Source organism: Eleutherodactylus coqui, chromosome 8 (assembly GCF_035609145.1).
Source record: "Eleutherodactylus coqui strain aEleCoq1 chromosome 8, aEleCoq1.hap1, whole genome shotgun sequence".
NCBI lineage: Eukaryota > Metazoa > Chordata > Amphibia > Anura > Eleutherodactylidae > Eleutherodactylus > Eleutherodactylus coqui.
In genome coordinates, this window is record NC_089844.1 from 199,424,447 (window position 1) to 199,445,588 (window position 21,142).

The 21,142-nt window shown below is 47.0% G+C and overlaps 1 pseudogene; it reads right to left on the minus strand.

Annotated features, from left to right (window-relative positions):
- Window positions 1–3,719: 3,719 nt before the first annotated feature.
- The window catches only part of LOC136578084 (mitochondrial dynamics protein MID49-like), a 38,562-nt pseudogene continuing 21,139 nt past the window's right edge, over window positions 3,720–21,142 (minus strand).

The window sequence follows — 21,142 nt, forward strand, 5'->3', positions numbered from 1 at the left end:
GCAGCTCCTATTGATTTCAATAAAGGCTGTTGCTGCAGTTGCAAGCGCCGGCCACTACACAGATGTCGGAGCAGCGGCTCCTGCTGCGCCCCAGTGTATATCAGTGCTGTTAGCGGACAGCAAATCAACCATTGACAACCTATTCTGAGGATAGGTCATTAACCCTTTCCAATCAATTTTTGGATAGAGGGTTTCCTAGAGGGCTTGTGATTTCTGCCGTTTTATATAACGGCGCCATCTACTGGCTAATTGAATAACTACATGATGGGATGTGTGGGAGCAGCCTGACGAGTGGCCGGCAGAATAATATAAGTATACACTGTCTAACAAGCATACATCTTCCGATATTGGAGCTGTACTGACTTCAGTGGTTAACATATTTGTTATCCCTGATCCTGTAAGAGTCTGATTTAGTAAAATAACCCCCAATTTCTCCCACACAGTGACCGTCTTCAGACACCGTGCCGGAGTTCCACTTTTTTAGTCACCCAGTCTGCAAGAAAAATGTTATACAAAGTGATCACAAAGCTGTATGTGGCCCAAAACAGAACCAACGGAAACTTCAGGCTGCCGCACAAAAACTGCACCGTCACACAGCTGCATCGATGGAGAAATACCGTGATGGGGCTCAAAAGATGGGGGCAGTCATGTTCTTATTTCTTAAAAACATGGAAATTTGGTATCGCCGTATTCATACTGATCCACAAAATAAAGTTAACGTCATTTTTTCTGTACTATTGACGTCATGAAAACAAGACCCCTTAACAACAGTGGGATTGTGTTTTTTCAGTTCATTTTATGGCACCCTTGTAAAATACACCTCGCCCTCACATGGCAGTGCCATCTGATACACCAGAGAGTTGCGTCTCAGTCGTAACATCTATACTCCTTTTTTATTTGGGAGACGCCATGTTCACATCAAAGCTGTTGACCCGTTCTAGTGGTCCAACCACAACCAATTTTGCTAGGTATGAAGAAATGTGGCTTTGGTGCCAGTTGGTGGAATGGGTTTGGTGGTAAAGTACAGGACGGAGAAACAATCTAGCATGCTGCAAAACAGTGAATATAGGGTCTGAATACAAACTACTTCCCAACATACAACGTCCATTGAAAGGATGAGGCTGTGATATATGATCAGACAGAGCAATCCAATCCTTAGGCTCCGACTACTAGAGGGGAGGCTCAACTAGGAAGGTCCAGAAAACAAACCCGCATGCTTTAATTAAGCTGCGGGCGCCCATGAATAGCCTATGGGCGGCTTGAACTCCGAATCATCCGCGCAAGTGACCCACGTGGATCCTGGGACATGAGCCCTAAAATAGAATTCAAGTTTCCCACACAATATGTGAATAGCTGTAGGATATTCCATAGACGGACCCGTACTGTCTATGCTGCCCCCATTGCATTGCATAATCCAGCCCCTCTCTTGATCGGTGATGTGGATGACATCTCCTACATCATCCACAGCACTGTCCGAATCTGATGCATGCGCCGTGGCCACAAACCAGCGCATGCGCAGAAAAATCACTTGAGTGCATCCACAATAGGGCCCGGCGATCCCACACTGCAGCCCCGCAGTCCTTCCGGTCTTTGTTGTGGACCGACTACCACCTGATCACTGTAGCCAATTAGGGGCCCCAGTAGTCCGGTGTCCTTCTCCTGGCATAGATGCTGCTAGTGGATATGCCAGGAGAACAACAGCTGGCCCTTGCAGCGGTCAGGTGGTAGTCGTTCCACAACACAGATCGGGAGGACTGGGGGGCTGCAGCGCTGGATCGCCGGGTCTGTCAGCGGATAAGTCCCTCTATGATGTTATTTTAGCATGCGCAGACATAAAGCCCCATTCACAGGAGCGCATTTTCGGTCCATATTTTTTACTGACTGAATACGGACGGCGCACAAACCCCCCTAATTTGTTGTATTCAGATGTGCGGTTTTTGGGGGTATTTTTTAAATGGGGACTTATATTGCGCAAAAAAATAAAATCGAAATACGTCCTACTATATTCCATATTTACGGACCAAAATCACCCAATAAAGTCTATAAAGAACATTTTTTGCACGCTCTGTTTTCTGTGGATTGTGACAAAATGGACATCACATGGGCCTTCTTGCTTTTTTTTCGCCCACACATGAAAAACAGCTGACACATGGATGCAGCATGGACATAAGAATAAAACACACGCACGGACAACCCCTATACGGCCGGCTCCACACGGGCGAACACATATTTGCAAGCGACGGGACACTGTGAATTTGCGGAATGAGCAATGCTTTTTTGCACGCGCATTGAAGTATCGTACTATATATTTGGCCCCGCAGGACATGTTCATTTGTGCGCGGCAAACAAAAACACCCCAATTGAAATGGCTAATTAGTTCCAGAGGTGTTCTTTTTCCAGTGCGATTACAGTGTTTCACGCATCTCCATGCGTATTGTGTGCCCCCATTGACTTCTATGGGGACCTGTGGTGCGCAAATGTGCAGAAAAATAGAGCAATGTTTTATCTTTCTTTTGCGTAAGCGAAATGTAAATGAAGTCATTGAGATCAGCGGGTTCTGTTCTCTGCATATTGCGGTGTGAAGCCAGCCTAACTGAATGGCTGCCCGTCTGGCCACATGGCATCGCCCGCCCTATATATATAGCGGGGTTATCTCTGCACTGACACACTGGATACATACATCCTCCTACTCACCAATAACCTCCGCACGCCGCGGTCAGGGGAAAAACTTTATCAGCACAACCTATTTAAAAAAAAAATAGAATTTGAAGCAGCAAAATCTACAATGGAAAGCAGCAGCCGAGGCGAAACCGCGAGAGGCCAGCGGCGCGGTCTAGACACAGATAGACCCCACAGCGGTGCGCCTAGTGCCGGGTTATATGGCTGCACCCACCAGTAACATCACAGTGCACAACACCAAGGCTTGTATACATCGGTCAGTAAAAGGTCTCCGCAAATCCTTCAGTCATCCTCTTATGGAAAGAGGATTCGTAGTCGTATCTGGGCGGTGACCACTATGGGAGTTGTAGTGGCGGCCATATTGATTGTGACCCAACTTTCCCAGAAACAGAATGACTCAAGGCCATAGACTTTCACTGCCTCCATTCACCACGTGTTGCGCACAGGAAAAAGGCGTGCAAAATACGTGGTGACAATACCCCTTGTGAATGAGACCTTCTGTACACACATCGCTTCTGCAGGAATTCTAGTTATTGTCCTAAACTACAGTTCCCAGCAGGCATTGCCAGACTGACAGTCTAACTAATCGCACACCGATCTGAATTTTAAAGATACAGAAACTTTTCTAATCAAAAGCATAATTCAACCAGACAACATCACAGAATTGCCTAGAAGTAAAACTCAATAGTACGTGAGCGCAGAGCCCGTCCATATCAGTCCGCTGGTCGGCTTCAGTATAGAACACTGGCAGATGAGAGACGAATGGAAAGGCAGCAAAAAAGGAATTCTAGTCCTGCTTAGGGAGATTAAAGGGGCTCTCCATTTGTATACATAAAGTTAATTGAAGCAAGAACGGGACGTTCTACTGTTAGAGGAAAGACAGTTCCATCACCAACACAGAAGGATGTTCTTTACTGTAAGAGCAGTGTAACTGTGGGACACAAAATCCACAAACAAGGCCATCAACTAACTTTATTGAATGTCCCTGGAGAAGCACAAATACAAGTAAAGCTTACATCACAGTGTAAGGAATAGTTCTGCAACTTTCTAATATAGCTTGCATTTCAATTTTAAATATTCAAAATCTTTGCCTGCTGTCAGTGAATGGAAACATTGTTTATACCTCAAGGCTTATAAACCTGCCCTTGATCATGTGCTGCTCCTGGCATGTTACAATGTATCAGAGCTCTCCCTTCTAGTGGGCGGTGCAGCTGTGTGAGCAGGATACGTTTTCAAACTCTGTGTTTGCATTCACTGAAAGCAAGCAGAGATTTTGAAAATTGTCAGCAAGCGATACACATGTATATTAGCAGTTGTAGACCTTTTCATTATACAGTAGCAAGAGTAATTCTGTAGAGACCTCTGGCAGGATGCACTCAGCATTAAGTACCCGATGGCGGCCGTCAGTTGGCTGTAAACAACCTCATTTTTTCAGCAAGGAGCTGGGATCAGAAAAAAAACCTGATACAGTCCAAAGCCGATCTCCTCCTCCATCAGGGGCAAGAATAAATTGATATCTTGGTTAAAATAGCAAGGGAGGGTCCTGCTGCCCAGATACCCGATGAGCGCCTCTATGACCTGTAGTAAGCGGTCAGCTATATTATACTCTGACCAATCAGATGAGTCATTACTGACATGGAGAACAACACGTCTTAGATGGGTTGAAGACAGTTGGCCAAGTCCTGAGCGCTGATGGCCGATATTCTTTAGTATGTGTAGGCGCTTCTGTTGAATCGTTGCTGTCTAGGCCCTGGAGGCGAAGAATCTCCTCGCGGTAAAAGGTCCTTCGCCAGGGGTTTTCGGACGGGGCGGTAGAGTGGGGGTATGCCAGCAGGATAATGTCTTTGGATCAGCCTAAGGTCATGAGCGGCAACAACCGGCCAAACATTGTACTCAAGGACCGTCCCGATCGATGGCCAGTTAATGGACGATGTGATGGTCTTGTGCAAGGACTCCACGATTATCCTGGTGGAAAGGTAGCCCCCCAACATATACCTGTCCCATGGACTAAGCCCCCAGACTGTATACTCCAGAATAACCATTTTAATTATCCAAAATAGAGGGTCATTGAGATGGTCCACAGTGCCAGTTCAAGTATTAGAGGCAGCAATACGTAAGCCTGGTCCAAACTGGTAACGGGGAGGCCATTACCCAGGAAACCCCCCAACTGCATGGCGAACAAAGGCATTTCGGGTTGCTTTGCCTTCAGAAAGTCCTGTAGCTCGCTAACAATGTCCAGCACCAGCTGTCTGGCCACTTGTGTCTTGTCTTCGGGCACAACTGCTTTGTGGGTGTAGTAATGCAGGAGGGTCTCCCGTACGGTGAGGCACATAGGGGTCTTCTCAGCAGCAGGGGGTTGTGGAGGATCACTGCTCGAAGCGGCGACATCTGGAAGGATGGAAAGAAAAGAATCAGGCTCTCCTTCGCTCCATCTCTTGCTATAAAAGGAACCGGTCAACTCCGAACGGCACTGAACACTAAGTTATAGTGTGTGGGGAGGCGGCGGGAGTCAGGGGGGATGTATTACCTTTACTCACCTACTCCTGCACTGCTCCACTCACCTGCTCCTAGTAAAGTCCGCACGCAGTCAAAAAAATAGGACCATTTTCAGACCGCTGTGCGAACACAGTCCCATAGGCTTCCAGGGGAGAGCGTGTGCACAGCAGTCTGAAAAGAGCTTGGACACCGCAGGAGGGTCAAAAAGAAAAATACATTTTTTTTGACTCTCCCAAGGTGTCCACGATCCGTCCAAAAATCTGACTCTTTTCAAACTGCTGTGCCTCCCCCAGATTCTCCGGGGCGTAGCATTTAGGAATATGTAGCGTTCACGCTCCCTAAGGGACATTCATAGAAGATTAGACGCCAGTTTCTCACACAAAAAAGCAGCAAATTTTTGCACGTGGGGATCTGAGCAAAAACGGGCAACTTTTTCACTTTCTATGTCACCGACTACCAATTATTTTTTAAAGGGCGTGGCTTGTCAGAAAGGGGGCGTGGCTAGCACAGAGACACATTTATGTATAATATACGCTGGTGTAAACTATACCAGAAATGAACCCCAGATCGGATCCTGCATACATTTCTGATTAGGGGCATGGAGGAGCTGAGATGTGCCTAATATATGAAGAGTTGTGCTCCTACTCATGTATTAGGTGCGTCATGCCCCGCTGGAAATATTAAGACCAGCACTTGAAATACGGGGCTTAATAACATTTCCCTGCTGTTGTAGTCTGAAGTAGAAATAAACCAGATTTCTGTTAGCAGCTTTGGGTGTGACTGGAGTAGAGATGTGATATAGCATATTATATATGATATTATATCCACTGGTGAGGACACTTTCGGTTCCTCTGCTGACCTGTGACAGGCGGGTCGGGCTCGGGTGCTGCTAATGCACCGCTCAAGTCCGGGCAGGTTGCTTTTCACAGACGTTTGGGGGAGGCCTTCATCGGAACAGCTTACTTCCAGCTTTCTTCTATGGTTTTCTCTTCCACTTTCTCCTCAGGAGGCGATGCTGCTCGGTGAATCAGCTGCAGACAATAGGAGTAGAATATAATCATGTGCAGAATCAGCTTTACAGCAATGACTCATTTAAAGGGACCATGACCCAAATGCATATGTATTTTTCATTTACACAGTGCCAAATTTGAAATCTCCTTTAACGGGGTCTTTCCCATTAATGACATTCTTCCCTATTTTACACGAAAGGCAATATATGTTTGATCACTGGGGGTCCAACTGCTGGAACTCCCAGCGATCCTGAAACTAGCTCATCCGAATGCCCCATATGAATAGAGCAGCAGTGCGTATGTTGAACCGCTCCCCCGTTCCCTGCTACTATGGGAAGAAGGGAGATGGATGTTCTTGGCAATCTCCTTCTGTCCCATAGAAGTGAATGAGACAGTAGTCATGCCTGTACATCGCCACTCCATTCATGTGAGGCATTTGGGGGCACCAGGCTCAGAGTCGCTGAGGGTCCCAGCAGTCAGACATGTATCCCCTATTCTGTAGGCAGGGAATAGAGCTCTGAAGTGCTAAAACCCCTTTGAGTATAATTTACCACTTACATATAATTCCTGAGTTATATCATGTCTTATACTCCAGTCACACATAAAGCGGCAAAAAGGGGGGCAGCTTTTTGCCACAAACGGCTAATCGCACTGCGGGAACTTCTTTTTGCCACACTTGGCCAATCGCAAGGCAGACACCTTTTTTTCATTTCCCCACATGGCTAATCGCACTGCAGGCACCTTTGTTTCTCATTCGCCACACACGGCCAATCGCGCCATGGTCACCTCTCTTTTTCGTTTGCCACACACGGCCAATCGCACTGCAGGCACCTTTGTTTCTCATTCGCCACACACGGCCAATTGCACCATGGGCACCTTTTTTATAGTTCGCTACACACGGCCAATCGCACTGCGAACACCTTTTTTATAGTTCGCTACACACGGCCAATCGCACTGCGGGCACCTTTTTCTTTGTTCACCACATACAGCCAATCGCACTGCGGGCACCTTTTTTATAGTTCGCTACACACGGCCAATCGCACTGCGGGCACCTTTTTCTTTGTTCACCACATACAGCCAATCGCACTGCGGGCACCTTTTTTATAGTTCGCTACACACGGCCAATCGCACTGCGGGCACCTTTTTTATAGTTCGCTACACACGGCCAATCGCACTGCGGGCACCTTTTTCTTTGTTCACCACATACAGCCAATCGCACTGCGGGCACCTTTTTTATAGTTCGCTACACACGGCCAATCGCACTGCGGGCACCTTTTTCTTTGTTCACCACATACAGCCAATCGCACTGCGGGCACCTTTTTTATAGTTCGCTACACACGGCCAATCGCACTGCGGGCACCTTTTTTATAGTTCGCTACACACGGCCAATCGCACTGCGGGCACCTTTTTCTTTGTTCACCACATACAGCCAATCGCACTGCGGGCACCTTTTTTATAGTTCGCTACACACGGCCAATCGCACCATGGGCACCTTTTTTATAGTTCGCTACACACGGCCAATCGCACTGCGGGCACCTTTTTTATAGTTCGCTACACACGGCCAATCGCACTGCGGGCACCTTTTTTTTGTTCACCACATACAGCCAATCGCACTGCGGGCACCTTTTTTTTGTTCACCACATGCAGCCAATTGCACCGCATTGGGATGCGGCAGATGTCAGTCTGGAGGCAATGGGTCCCAGAGAAAAACACATAGTGTCCCAGTAAAAATAACACCTCCCTAGTGGCCCCAGTAGTAATAATGCCCCCATAGTAGCCCTAGTAGTAATAATACTCCATAGTGACCTAAGTAGTAATAATGGCCCCCATAGTGATCCCAGTAGTAATAATAACCCCATTGTGGCCCCAGTAGTAATAATGCCCCTATAGTGGCCCCAGTAGTAATAGTACCCCCTAGTGGCCCCAGTAGTAATAATGCCCCCATAGTAGCCCTAGTAGTAATAATACTCCATAGTGACCTAAGTAGTAATAATGGCCCCTATAGTGGCCCCAGTAGTAATAATACCCCCATAGTGGCTCCAGTAGTAATAATGCCCCTATAGTGGCCCCAGTAGTAATACTACCCTCATTGTGGCCCCAGTAGTAATGATGCCCCCATAGTGGCCCCAGTAGTAATAATGCCCCTATAGTGGCCTCAGTAGTAATACCCTCCTAGTGGCCCTAGTACTAATAATACCCCTATAGTGGCCCCAGTAGTAATAATGGCCACCGTAGTGGACCCTGTAGTTTTAATGTCCCCATAGTGGCCCTAGTAGTAATAAGGACCCCATAGTGACCCCAGTAGTAATAATACCCCCATAGTGGCCCCAGTAGTAATAATGCCCCCATAGTAGCCCTAGTAGTAATAATACCCCCCATAGTGACTCCAGTAATAATAGTGGCCCCATAGTGACCCCAGTAGTAATAATACCCCCATAGTGGCCCCATGGTGACCCCAGTTGTAATAATACCCCCATAGTGACCCCAGTAGTAATAGTGGCCCCATAGTGACCCCAGTAGTAATAGTGGCCCCCTTAGTGACCCCAGTAGTAATAATACCTCCTTCGTGACGCCAGTAATAATAGTGGCCCCCTTAGTGACCCCAGTAGTAATAATACCTCCTTCGTGACGCCAGTAATAATAGTGGCCCCCTTAGTGACCCCAGTAGTAATAATACCCCTATATCACCCCTCTTTGCCGTTCTCTCTGGATGTGGCTGGTGTTTTTTAGCATGAAGTAGCTGACAATCAGGAATACTGGAGATCTGGAACCCCTTCCCAGCAAACTGTGAGTCCGAGGTAAGAGCCGGGGGTCTGGTTGCTGATGGTAGTGGGGGTCTGCTAATTATAATTATAGATTCCCAGCGTACGGCCCCCAAAGAAAGGAATTGGCCCGTACTGCCCCTTATTATGTCCTTTACGGGGTCCGCAGGACAACTAGCCGCGTTAGGCCATATTACGGACGCGTTGTCCCTACAAGCGTTACTCTGAGGATTTGTTACAGATGCAGTCAGAGCCGACGATCAGCTGTGAATTCTACTGGATGGCAGCAAAGTACAGGGGCCGAAAAAATGGGAGAAAAATAAAAATCCGTAATAAAAAATAGTAATAAAAAACCTCTTTTGCGCACTTTTCCTCTTTTGTTAAATAAATAAAAACCCGCATTCGGTATTGTCGCATCCGTAATGATCTGTACAAAAAACGGAACCGACTTCTGATCCCGCACGGCAAACGGGGTAAAAAAATGAACGCACAAAAAAATAACAGCCAAAATTCACCAAGAAAACACAATAAAAGTGATAAAAAAAAAAAATGTAGCCCAAAGTGGTCCCATTGAAAACTGCACCTCGTCACCGAGCCCCACTGGTCAAAAATAAAGTTATGTGATTTTGAATGCAGCGCTCTAAAACGAAGACCTTCCAAATATGAATCAATGTTATGGCTTTTAAAGAGCGGAGATGAAAATCCCCCCCAAAATCGTCGCCTCCTTAAGCCTAAACTAGGTTGTGTCACTAAGGGGTTAATGCCTTTAACTTGGTGCACAACAACACTGGCAGCCCTGGAGACGGCACATGGCAGATCACCGTAGCAACAGAATGTCCAGAGATCTCACCCGGCGGCCATCTTGTGTCGGCTGAGCTGGACAGCATGCAGATGACTGGTGCAGGTATGTAGCTCCTCCCTCAGCGCTGAGGCCGCGCCCACACATGGCGTAGCTGGTAAAATGGGCACATCTGGGCGTGGTGAGGCAGAGTTACTGAAGGCCTTCAGTGTTTTGGCGTACAACAGTTGGACATGATGTTGCGCAGCATCTTGTGCGCCGTGCGGGGGACTTTTTACACTTTCTTACACTGGCCACACTACTTTTAAGAGAGCGGGCGTGGCTTCACATGAGGGGGCGTGGCTTCACATGAGGGGGCGGGGCTGCTCACGGCCATCGCATTTGTTTTTACACCAAAAACTGGTGTAAATTTATCTTTGGCGCACAGACAGACGGAAAATACCCCAACTGTATGAAGAGGAGCAAGCGCTCTGTACATTTAGGACGCTTCCCGCCGGCACGATGTTTCCTTAGACCGGCGTACGACGTCGCTGAGTAAATCTGCCCCCAAAAAGCCCTAAATACAGTTTGTGGTTTGTATAGAGGCGATCCCACGCCATACAATGCGTCAGACGGAGACAGCGTGAACACTGAGCGTGGCTGTTAACCCTTTAAATGCCGTTATCACTCCTGACCATGGCATTTAACCCCTTAATGACGCGGCCCCTTTTTCTTTTTCCATTTTCGTTTTTTCCTCCCCCCTTTATCATAACTCCTTTATTTATCCATCGCCGTCGCTGTAGGAGGGCTTGTTGTTTTTTGCGGGACGAGTTGTAGTTTTCAATGGTGCCATTTAAAGTACCATATAATGGACTAAAAAACGTTAAAAAAATTCTAAGTGGAGTAAAATAAAAAGAAAATGACATTTCGGCATCTTTTAGTGCGTCTTGTTTCTACGGCGCACAAACGGCAACACAAGCGACATGATAGCTTCATTCTGCGGGTCGGTACGATTACTGCGATACCAAACTTGTAGAGCTTTTTTTTTTTTACTATACTACTCTTTTTTTTTTCAAAGACATTTAATTTTTTTCAATTATTTCCTGCGGTCATTTTGTGCGCGCGATAACTTTTTTATCTTTCCGTCGACGTAGTTGAACAAGGTCTCATTTTTTGCGGGATGTTCTGTAGTTTCTGATAGTACCAATTTGGAATACATACGACTTTTTGATCGCTTTTTATTGCGTTTTTTCTGGGAGACAGGGTAACTAAAAAAGTGCATTTCTGGCGTTCTTTATTTTATTTTTCGGACGACGTTCACCGTGCGGAAAAAATAATGCGCTACTTTGATAGTTCGGACTTTTACGGACGCGGCAATACCAAATACATATTTTTATTTTATGATTTAGATTTTTTAATAATAGATATGGCAAAAGGGGGGGGATTTAAACTTTGACAATTTTTTTTTTACAATTAAAAAAACTTTATTGATTTTAAAAAAAATTACTTTGAAGTCCCCCTGAGGGACTTTAACATGCGATGCTTTGATCGCTCCTGCAGTATGATGTAATGCAGGACCCTCGAACATCGTTTCGGGGATTTAAATGCCGCTGTCAGAATTGACAGCGGCATTTAAATGGTTAATAGCCGCGATCGGCCGCACGGCTATTGCCCGCGGGTGTCAGTTGTTATTAACAGCTGACGCCCGCACTGTATGAAGAAAGGTCGCCACACGGCTCCATGATGTATCGGTACATCATGGAGCGGGAAGGGGTTAAATGCCCCAATCACTATTCCGGGGTCCCAAACGCCCCTCCACTTCCCCCCTGCAATGAGATCACGAGGCGCCATCCGGTTGCATGGCTGCGAAGGCATGCCTGTAGTGTGGCTGGAAAGGCTGCCTGTCAAAACATAGTATAATGCAATACTATGATATCTTATTATACTCTATGAGCGAGCTAAAGACCGCAAGTTCAAAACCCCTATGGTGACTAAAAAAATGTAAACAGGAGTTTAAAAAGTTGTATTAATTTGCAAAACTAAAAGGTATTAAAAGTTAAAATAAAACCCTTTGTAATTTTTTATACAATATAAAAAAAAATTATATATGTGTGTGTGTGTGTGAGTGTGTGTGTGTGTGTGTGTGTGCGTGTGTGTGTGCGTGTGTGTGTGTGTGTGTGTGTGCGCGTGTGTGTGTGTGCATGTGTGTGCGTGTGTGCATGCGTGTGCGTGTGCGTGTGTGTGTATGTGTGTGTGTGTGTGTGTGTGTGTGTGTGTGCGTGCGTGCGTGTGTGTGTGTATGTGTGTATGTGTGTGTGTGTGTGTGTGTGTGTGTGTGTGTATGTGTGTGTGCGTGTGTGTGTGAGATATGGTTGCGTCCGTAAAAGTCCAATCAAAGAAATGTATTATTCATCTCACATGATGGAACGTCGTCAGAAAAAAAAATAAACATCAGAATTCGATATTTTTGGTCAAATTGTCTCCAAGAGAAAAATGAAAATAAAGTAAATCCCAAAGTCATATGTGCTCCGTAATGGAGCCAATAGGAAGTACAGGACACCCCTCAAAAAGACAAACCAAACCATATAAGCCTGGTATTGTCGTCATCGTACTGACCCATAGAATAAAGTTATTTTGTTTTTGTCAAAGTGTGCATGCCGTAAAAATAAGTCCCCCCACCCCCAAAGATCGTGGAATATGTTTTTATATTTCACCCCAATTAGAAATTTTTAGTATTTACCTGTCCGTTGTCTTTGGATACGACAAATCTCAGCTTCTTCTCGTCCCGCAGGCGCAGTAGAGCTTGTCGGCTGGTTGGGTCCTCGAGAACGCGCGGTCCGCTCGCCCCACGGCTCCCGCTGACAGTACGGACCTGAAAATAAACAGAACAGCAGCTTCCACCTGCCGACCGTCTCCCTGCTGAGGGGTAAGTTTGGAATGAGGGGCTTATGTATGTGACTGTTTATGTGCCAAGGGGGGGGCTATCACAGTAATTTGTCGTGGTAGACGGTGTCACTATTACAGTGATCACGAACCTATGACATGCGTGTCAGCACTGACACGCGTAGCCATGTTCGTTGACACACCGCCGCATACAGAGAAGTATGGGGCCGCATGCCGAGAACCGAAAAGAATGTTTCATCCTCGGCTCCTGCACGGCCAGGTGTCACTCACTGCTCCGCTGCCCCTTTTGTGTCCTCTGCAGAGCATAGGGGACACGGAGGAGCGCTGAACATCGCCCAACGTGGGGGCACTGTCAAGTGCTGTAGAGACGCGCCGGTGCTCACTCCCTACAACGGAGGACCGCAGTGGGACCGGAGATTGCAGCACAAGGCTGCCCCCACCACTGCTGTGTGCCCGCTGTCAGCCGCCATCCATAGAGTCTGGAGCTGTAGGGACGGGACAGACTACGAAGCTGCAGGCAATCGGAAGCTAGGGGTGTGACAGGGGCATTCCCTCCTGCTAAGTGCTGTCACACCCCTAGCTTCCGGTGTCGACAAGGTACAACAGTACCCACAGCGGCACCTTGTCACACATCTTCTGGTCCTATCCACTAATCATGCCTTATTGGCAGGAAGTATAAGCACGTATCAAAAAAGTTACAAATCTAACCGTACCTGTTGTTCCAAAACTCGCTCTACTGATTATTGGTTTCAATAGAATTCACCCAGCATACAAAAAATTGATAGGCCATGTCCTATTAGGTGCCAAATTGCTTTTTTCCAAAAATTGGAAATCTGAGGCCCAACTGTTTGTCAAAGATCTAATTAGTAGAGATAAGCGAGCACGCTCGTTTAAGGCTGATGCTTGAGAGAGCATCGGTCTTTTTGAGTAACTGCTTACTTGTTCGAGCACCTTGTGGGGAAGCGGTGGGGGGAGCGGGGGGGGGGGGGGGGAGAGTGAGAGAGATCTCTCTCTCCCCTCGGCTCCCCGTCAACCCCCACCCCCGCATGGTGCTCAGACTAGTAAGCAAATCTGCTTAAAGCAGGTTTCACCTCAGGCTTCGTCATTCCCCATGTTCCGGGCTCGGCACTTATGCTTAGCTGCAATTTAAAATCCGCGCGCGACAACAAGGAGTTGGTGATGGATAAGCTGCTAAAGGAAGTAGAGCTGGGTCGCATGGCGGGTCCTTTTCTGGAGCCACCGTTCGAGAATTTGCGGGTTTCTCCTTTGGGTTTGGTTCCAAAGAGGGAAACAGGCAAGTTTCGGCTTATCCATCATCTGTCTTTTCCAACGGGCGACTCAGTCAACGACGGGATTTCAAAAAACCAAACGGCGGTGTCGTATACGTCTTTCGATGGGGCGATATACTTAGTCCAACAGGCGGGTCCCGGAGCCCTTCTGGCAAAGGCGGATATTGAATCGGCCTTTCGTCTGCTCCCGGTGCACCCTGACTGTTTCCATTTACTGGGTTGCCTCACTCCTTTAGAATCGGCGCAGCGACGTCGGCTTTTGCTTGCGGCTTAAAAGGGGAAGAGGTTAAGAGGGTGGGCCGATGGAGGTTGGAGGCGTACAGGTCGTACGTCCGACCTGATCTGAGAGTGTTATGATAACCCCGTAGCAAATGGGGATTGTGTGCCGTGTTGGTGCTTTCTTTTGTTTTCCTTTTACAGAATCGGGCTGGACAGTTTGGGTAGTCGGCCATTCGTATGTCTATTGGGCCGAAAAACGAGCGGGGTCCAGGCCCATTGGTGCGAACCTAGGAATACAGGATGCCCAAGTGAGATGGCATGGCATCAGGGGTTTGCAATGGGCCAGGCTGCTCCACGAAGTCTTATGCATCAGCAGGTGGTCTCCCGAAAAGGTGGTGCTAGTTATTCATGCCGGAGGAAACGATTTAGGAAGGGTGAAGGTAGCGGAGTTAACAACATTAATGAAGGAGGATATGGTTCGTTTTAAAAATTTTTTTAGAAAAGTTATATTAGTGTGGTCTGATATTGTTGCAAGGAGATTTTGGAAGGAAGCAAGGGATGCAGAAGCCATCGAGAGGGTGAGGAGAAGCATAAATTTTAAGATGTCTAAATTCGTAAGATCGCTAGGTGGAGTAGCTATCAGGCATTGGGAGCTAGAAAGGAGGGAGCCAGGGATGATGAGGTGTGACGGGGTGCACCTCAGCGATATAGGAATGGATGCATTCCTTTCAGGGCTGCAGGACGGAGTCGAGGCGGCTCTGTCGCTGGCATGTGGGGGGCGGAGTGCAGCGTAGGTTTACGCTGCATCCTTCTTAGCGGTAGAAATTGGACTTTCCATGCCAGCTGGGGAAGGAAGGCGTTTACAGGCCATTATGGGCTTTCTCACGCTTGTTTACAGTTATTGGACTATCAGTGAGTTTAACAAGACGTCTGTAGGCATGGGAAGAAATAGGAGTGAAAGTTAAATGTTCGGTTATATATAAAAAATTTTAAATAAAGCTGTGGCCTTCCCACAAAATTTATGCCAGCAACTTTTATGGTCTTCTCATTATTATTGGGGAGCGAGTTAAAGGGATGGGGAAGTCCCGTACTGTCTATGCTGCCCCCATTGCATTGCATAATCCAGCCCCTCTCTTGATCGGTGATGTGGATGACATCTCCTACATCATCCACAGCACTGTCCGAATGTGATGCATGCGCCATGGCCACAAACCAGCGCATGCGCAGAAAAATCACTTGAGTGCATCCACAATAGGGCCCGGCGATCCCACACTGCAGCCCCGCAGTCCTTCCGGTCTTTGTTTTGGACCGACTACCACCTGATCACTGTAGCCAATTAGGGGCCCCAGTAGTCCGGTATCCTTCTCCTGGCATAGATGCTGCTAGTGGATATGCCAGGAGAACAACAACTGGCCCTTGCAGCGGTCAGGTGGTAGTCGTTCCACAACACAGATCGGGAGGACTGGGGGGCTGCAGCGCTGGATCGCCGGGTCTGCCAGCGGATAAGTCCCTCTATGATGTTATTTTAGCATGCGCAGACATAAAGCCCCATTCACAGGAGCGCATTTTCGGTCCATATTTTTTACTGACTGAATACGGACGGCGCACAAACCCCCCTAATTTGTTGTATTCAGATGTGCGGTTTTTGGGGGGGGATTTTTTAAATGTGAACTTATGTTGCGCAAAAAAAATTAAATAAAATTAAAATACGTCCTACTATATTCCATATTCACGGACCAAAATCACCCAATAAAGTCTAAAAAAAAAAAAAGACATTTCGGCATTTTTAGTGCGTCTTGTTTCTACGGCGCACAAACGGCAACAAAAGCGACATGATAGCTTCATTCTGCGGGTCGGTACGATTACTGCGATACCAAACTTGTATAGCTTTTTTTTTTACTATACTACTCTTTTTTTTTTCAAAGACATTTAATTTTTTTCAATTATTTTCTGCGGTCATTTTGTGCGCGCAATAACTTTTTTATCTTTCCATCGACGTTGTTGAACAAGGGCTCATTTTTTGTGGGATGTTCTGTAAGTTCTGATAGTACCAATTTGGAATACATACGACTTTTTGATCGCTTTTTATTGCGTTTTTTCTGGGAGACAGGGTAACTAAAAAAGTACATTTCTGGCGTTCTTTATTTTATTTTTCGGACGGCGTTCACCGTGCGGGAAAAATATTACACTGCTTTGATAGTTCGGACTTTTACGGACGCGGCGATATCAAATACATATTTTTATTTTATGATTTAGATTTTTTAATAATAGATATGGCAAAAGGCGGGTGATTTAAACTTTGACAATTTTTTTCTTTTTACAATTTAAAAAACTTTATTGATCTTTTAAAAAGTTACTTTGAAGTCCCCCTGGGGGACTTTAACATGCGATGCTTTGATCGCTCCTGCAGTATGATGTAATGCAGGACCCTCGAACATCGTTTGGGGGATTTAAATGCCGCTGTCAGAATTGACAGCGGCATTTAAATGGTTAATAGCCGCGATCGGCCGCACGGCTATTGCCCGCGGGTGTCAGTTGTTATTAACAGCTGACGCCCGCACTGTATGAAGAAAGGTCGCCACACGGCTCCATGATGTACCGTTACATCATGGAGCGGGAAGGGGTTAAATGCCCCAATCACTATTCCGGGGTCCCAAACGCCCCTCCACTTCCCCCCTGCAATGAGATCACGAGGCGCCATCCGGTTGCATGGCTGCGAAGGCATGCCTGTAGTGTGGCTGGAAAGACTGCCTGTCAAAACATAGTATAATGCAATACTATGATATCTTATTATACTCTATGAGCGAGCTAAAGACCGCAAGTTCAAAACCCCTATGGTGACTAAAAAAATGTAAGCAGGAGTTTAAGGGCTCATGTCCACGGGCAAAATATGATTTAAGATCCGCAGCGGATCTCCCGCACGCGGATCCGCATCCCATAGGGATGCATTGACCACCCGTGGGTAGATAAATACCCGCGGATGGTCAATAAAAGGGATTTAAAAAAAAATGGAGCATGAAAAAATCTGGACCATGCTCCATTTTCATGCGGGTCTCCCGCGGGCTTCTATTGAAGCCTATGGAAGCCGTCCGGATCCGCGGGAGACCTAAAATAGGAATTTAAAAGAATTTACCCATCCGGAGCGGACCGGGAAGGTCTTCTCTTCCTCACGGCCGGATCTTTCTTGCTTCGGCTCGGCGGATGTGCCCGGCGCATGCGCGCGGCACGTCGGCAACGTGCCGGCAACGTGCCGCCGGCGTGACGAATTCATCCACCGGCCGAAAAAAAAGATCCGGCCATGAGGAAGAGCAGACCTTCCCCGCCCGCTACGGATAGGTAAATTCTTTTAAATTCTTATTTTCAGCGCTCATGTCCGCGGGGCAGGAGGGACCCGCTGCAGATTCTACATGTAGAATCCGTAGCGGGCCTGATTTTCCCCGTGGACATGAGGCCTAAAAAAGTTGTATTAATTTGCAAAACTAAAAGGTATTAAAAGTTAAAATAAAACCCCTTTGTAATTTATTTTATACAAAATAAAAAAAAATTATATATGTGTGCGTGTGTGTGCGTGTGTGTGCGTGTGTGTGCGCGTGTGTGTGTGTGTGTGTGTGTGTGCGCGCGTGTGTGTGTGTGTGTGTGTGTGTGTGCGTGCGTGTGCGTGTGTGTGCGTGTGTGTGCGTGTGTGTGCGTGTTTGTGCGTGTGTGTGTGTGTGTGTGTGTGTGTGAGATATGGTTGCGTCCGTAAAAGTCCAATCAAAGAAATGTATTATTTATCTCACATGATGGAACGTCGTCAGAAAAAAAAATAAACATCAGAATTCCATATTTTTGGTCAAATTGTCTCCAAGAGAAAAATGAAAATAAAGTAAATCCCAAAGTCATATGTGCTCCGTAATGGAGCCAATAGGAAGTACAGGACACCCCTCAAAAAGACAAACCAAACGATATAAGCCTGGTATTGTCGTCATCGTACTGACCCATAGAATAAAGTTATTTTGTTTTTGTCAAAGTGTGCATGCCGTAAAAATAAGTCCCCCCCACCCCCAAAGATCGTGGAATATTTTTTTATATTTCACCCCAATTAGAAATTTTTAGTATTTACCTGTCCGTTGTCTTTGGATACGACAAATCTCAGCTTCTTCTCGTCCCGCAGCGCAGTAGAGCTTGTCGGCTGGTTGGGTCCTCGAGAACGCGCGGTCCGCTCGCCCCACGGCTCCCGCTGACAGTACGGACCTGAAAATAAACAGAACAGCAGCTTCCACCTGCCGACCGTCTCCCTGCTGAGGGGTAAGTTTGGAATGAGGGGCTTATGTATGTGACTGTTTATGTGCCAAGGGGGGGGCTATCACAGTAATTTGTCGTGGTAGAGGGTGTCACTATTACAGTGATCACGAACCTATGACACGCGTGTCAGCACTGACACGCATAGCCATGTTCGTTGACACACCGCCGCATACAGAGAAGTATGGGGCCGCATGCCAAGAACCGAAAAGAATGTTTCATCCTCGGCTCCTGCACGGCCAGGTGTCACTCACTGCTCCGCTGCCCCTTTTGTGTCCTCTGCAGAGCATAGGGGACGTGGAGGAGCGCTGAACATCGCCCAACGTGGGGGCACTGTCAAGTGCTCTAGAGACGCGCCGGTGCTCACTCCCTACAACGGAGGACCGCAGTGGGACCGGAGATTGCAGCACAAGGCTGCCCCCACCACTGCTGTGTGCCCGCTGTCAGCCGCCATCCATAGAGTTCGGAGCTGTAGGGACGGGACAGACTACAAAGCTGCAGGCAATCGGAAGCTAGGGGTGTGACAGGGGCATTCCCTCCTGCTAAGTGCTGTCACACCCCTAGCTTCCGGTGTCGACAAGGTACAACAGTACCCACAGCGGCACCTTGTCACACATCTTCTGGTCCTATCCACTAATCATGCCTTATTGGCAGGAAGTATAAGCACTAGAGATGAGCGAACCTACTCGGCCACGCCCCTTTTTCGCCCGAGTACCGCGATTTTCGAGTACTTTGTACTCGGGCGAAAAGATTCGGGGGGCCCCGTGGGTGAGTGGGGGTTGCAGCGGGGAGTGGGGGGGGGAAAGGAGAGAGAGAGAGGGCTCCCCCATGTTCCCCGCTGCTACCCCCCACTCCATCACGCCTCCCCCCGCCCCCCGGCGCCCCCCGAATCTTTGCACCCGAGTACTGAAGTACTCGAAAATCGCGGTGCTCGATCGAGTAATTACTCAAAACGAGTAGGCTCGCTCATCTCTAATAAGCACGTATCAAAAAAGTTACATATCTTACCGTACCTGTTGTCCCAAAACTCGCTCTACTGATTATTGGTTTCAATAGAATTCACCCAGCATACAAAAAATTAATAGGCCATGTCCTATTAGGTGCCAAATTGCTTTTTTCCAAAAATTGGAAATCTGAGGCCCAACTGTTTGTCAAAGATCTAATTAGTAGAGATAAGCCAGCACGCTCGGTTAAGGCTGATGCTCGAGAGAGCATCGGTCTTTTTGAGTAACTGCTTACTTGTTCGAGCACCTTGTGGGGAAGCGGTGGGGGGAGCAGGTGGGAGAGTGAGAGAGATCTCTCTCTCTCCCCCCGATTCCCTGTCACCCCCCACCCCCGCATGGTGCTCAGACGAGTAAGCAGTTACTCGAAAAGACCGATGCTCTCTTGAGCATCAGCCTTAAATGAGCGTGCTGGCTCATCTCTACTAATTAGCTTGATTTTAGAACATAGTTTATACAAGAAAATACTAGCCCTTTGAAATAATGCAATTTCAAAATATCAGAAAATGTAGAACCCATGGATAGTACAATTCTCTCCTTTTAGTGTCTTCTCTCATTCTCTTACTTCGTTTTTTCCCAGTTTACAAACAGATGGGAGTGATCCTTGTATTGTCCCTCAATGTATTTATACATAGTTATTTGGTCGCCTCTTAACCGTCTTTTTTCCAGGGTGAATAATCCTAATTTTGATAGCCTCACTGAGTATTCCGGTCCTCTCAGTCCATTTATTGATTTAGTTGCCCTGCTTTGGACCCCTTTAAGCACTGCAACAGCTTTCCTGAGCACCACTGTCCAGAACTGTAGACGGTATTCCATATGAGGCCTGACAAGTGCCTTATATATCAGAAGATATAATATGTGGCTTGGGATGTCACAAAAATGGGTGTCTTTAAAAAGAAAGCTTGCTGAAGCTCTGAGGGTCAGCCTATGGATGGGCCCCTCAAAAAGGACAGAAAAAAACACAAAAAGAGCAAAAATGTAAAAAAATGTGCTAAAAAAAAGCAAAACAAAAGCAAAAAAAGTAAACAAAAAAAAACCAAGCAGAATCCCTGAGGGTCGATCCTGTTGAAGGGCCTCCTCAAAATCAAAAATGCCTGAAAGCTCAAAAAAGAAAAGCAAGCAAAAACAAAAACAGCGGGTGTCACTTGACTCGGTTGTCATGTGGCTCGGGATGTCACTTGGCTCGGCTGTCATGTGGCTCGGGTTGTCACTTGGCTCCGTTATGTCACGTGGCTCGGGATGTCACTTGGCTCGGCTGTCATGTGGCTCGGGTTGTCACTTGGCTCGTCTGTCATGTGGCTCAGGATGTCACAAAATTTAGTTTCCTTAAAAAGAAAGCTTGCTGAAGCTTTGAGGGTCAGCCTATGGATGGGCCCCTCAAAAAGGACAGAAAAAAACACAAAAAGAGCAAAAATATAAAAAATGTGCTATAAAAGCATAAAGCAAAAAAAAGTAAACCAAAAAAAAAATAGCAAAAACCCTGAGGGTCGATTCCGTTGAAGGGCCTCCTTAAAAACAAAGCCTGAAAGCTTGATGGAGCCCTGAGGGTCGGCCTCTAGACGGGTCTACTCAAAAAGCACAAAAAGTGCAAGAAAACGTGCCTGAAAGCACAGAAAGAAAAAGCAAGCAAAAAAAAACAACGGGTGTCACTTGGCTCGGCTGTCATGTGGCTCGGGTTGTCACTTGGCTCCGTTATGTCACGTGGCTCGGGATGTCACTTGGC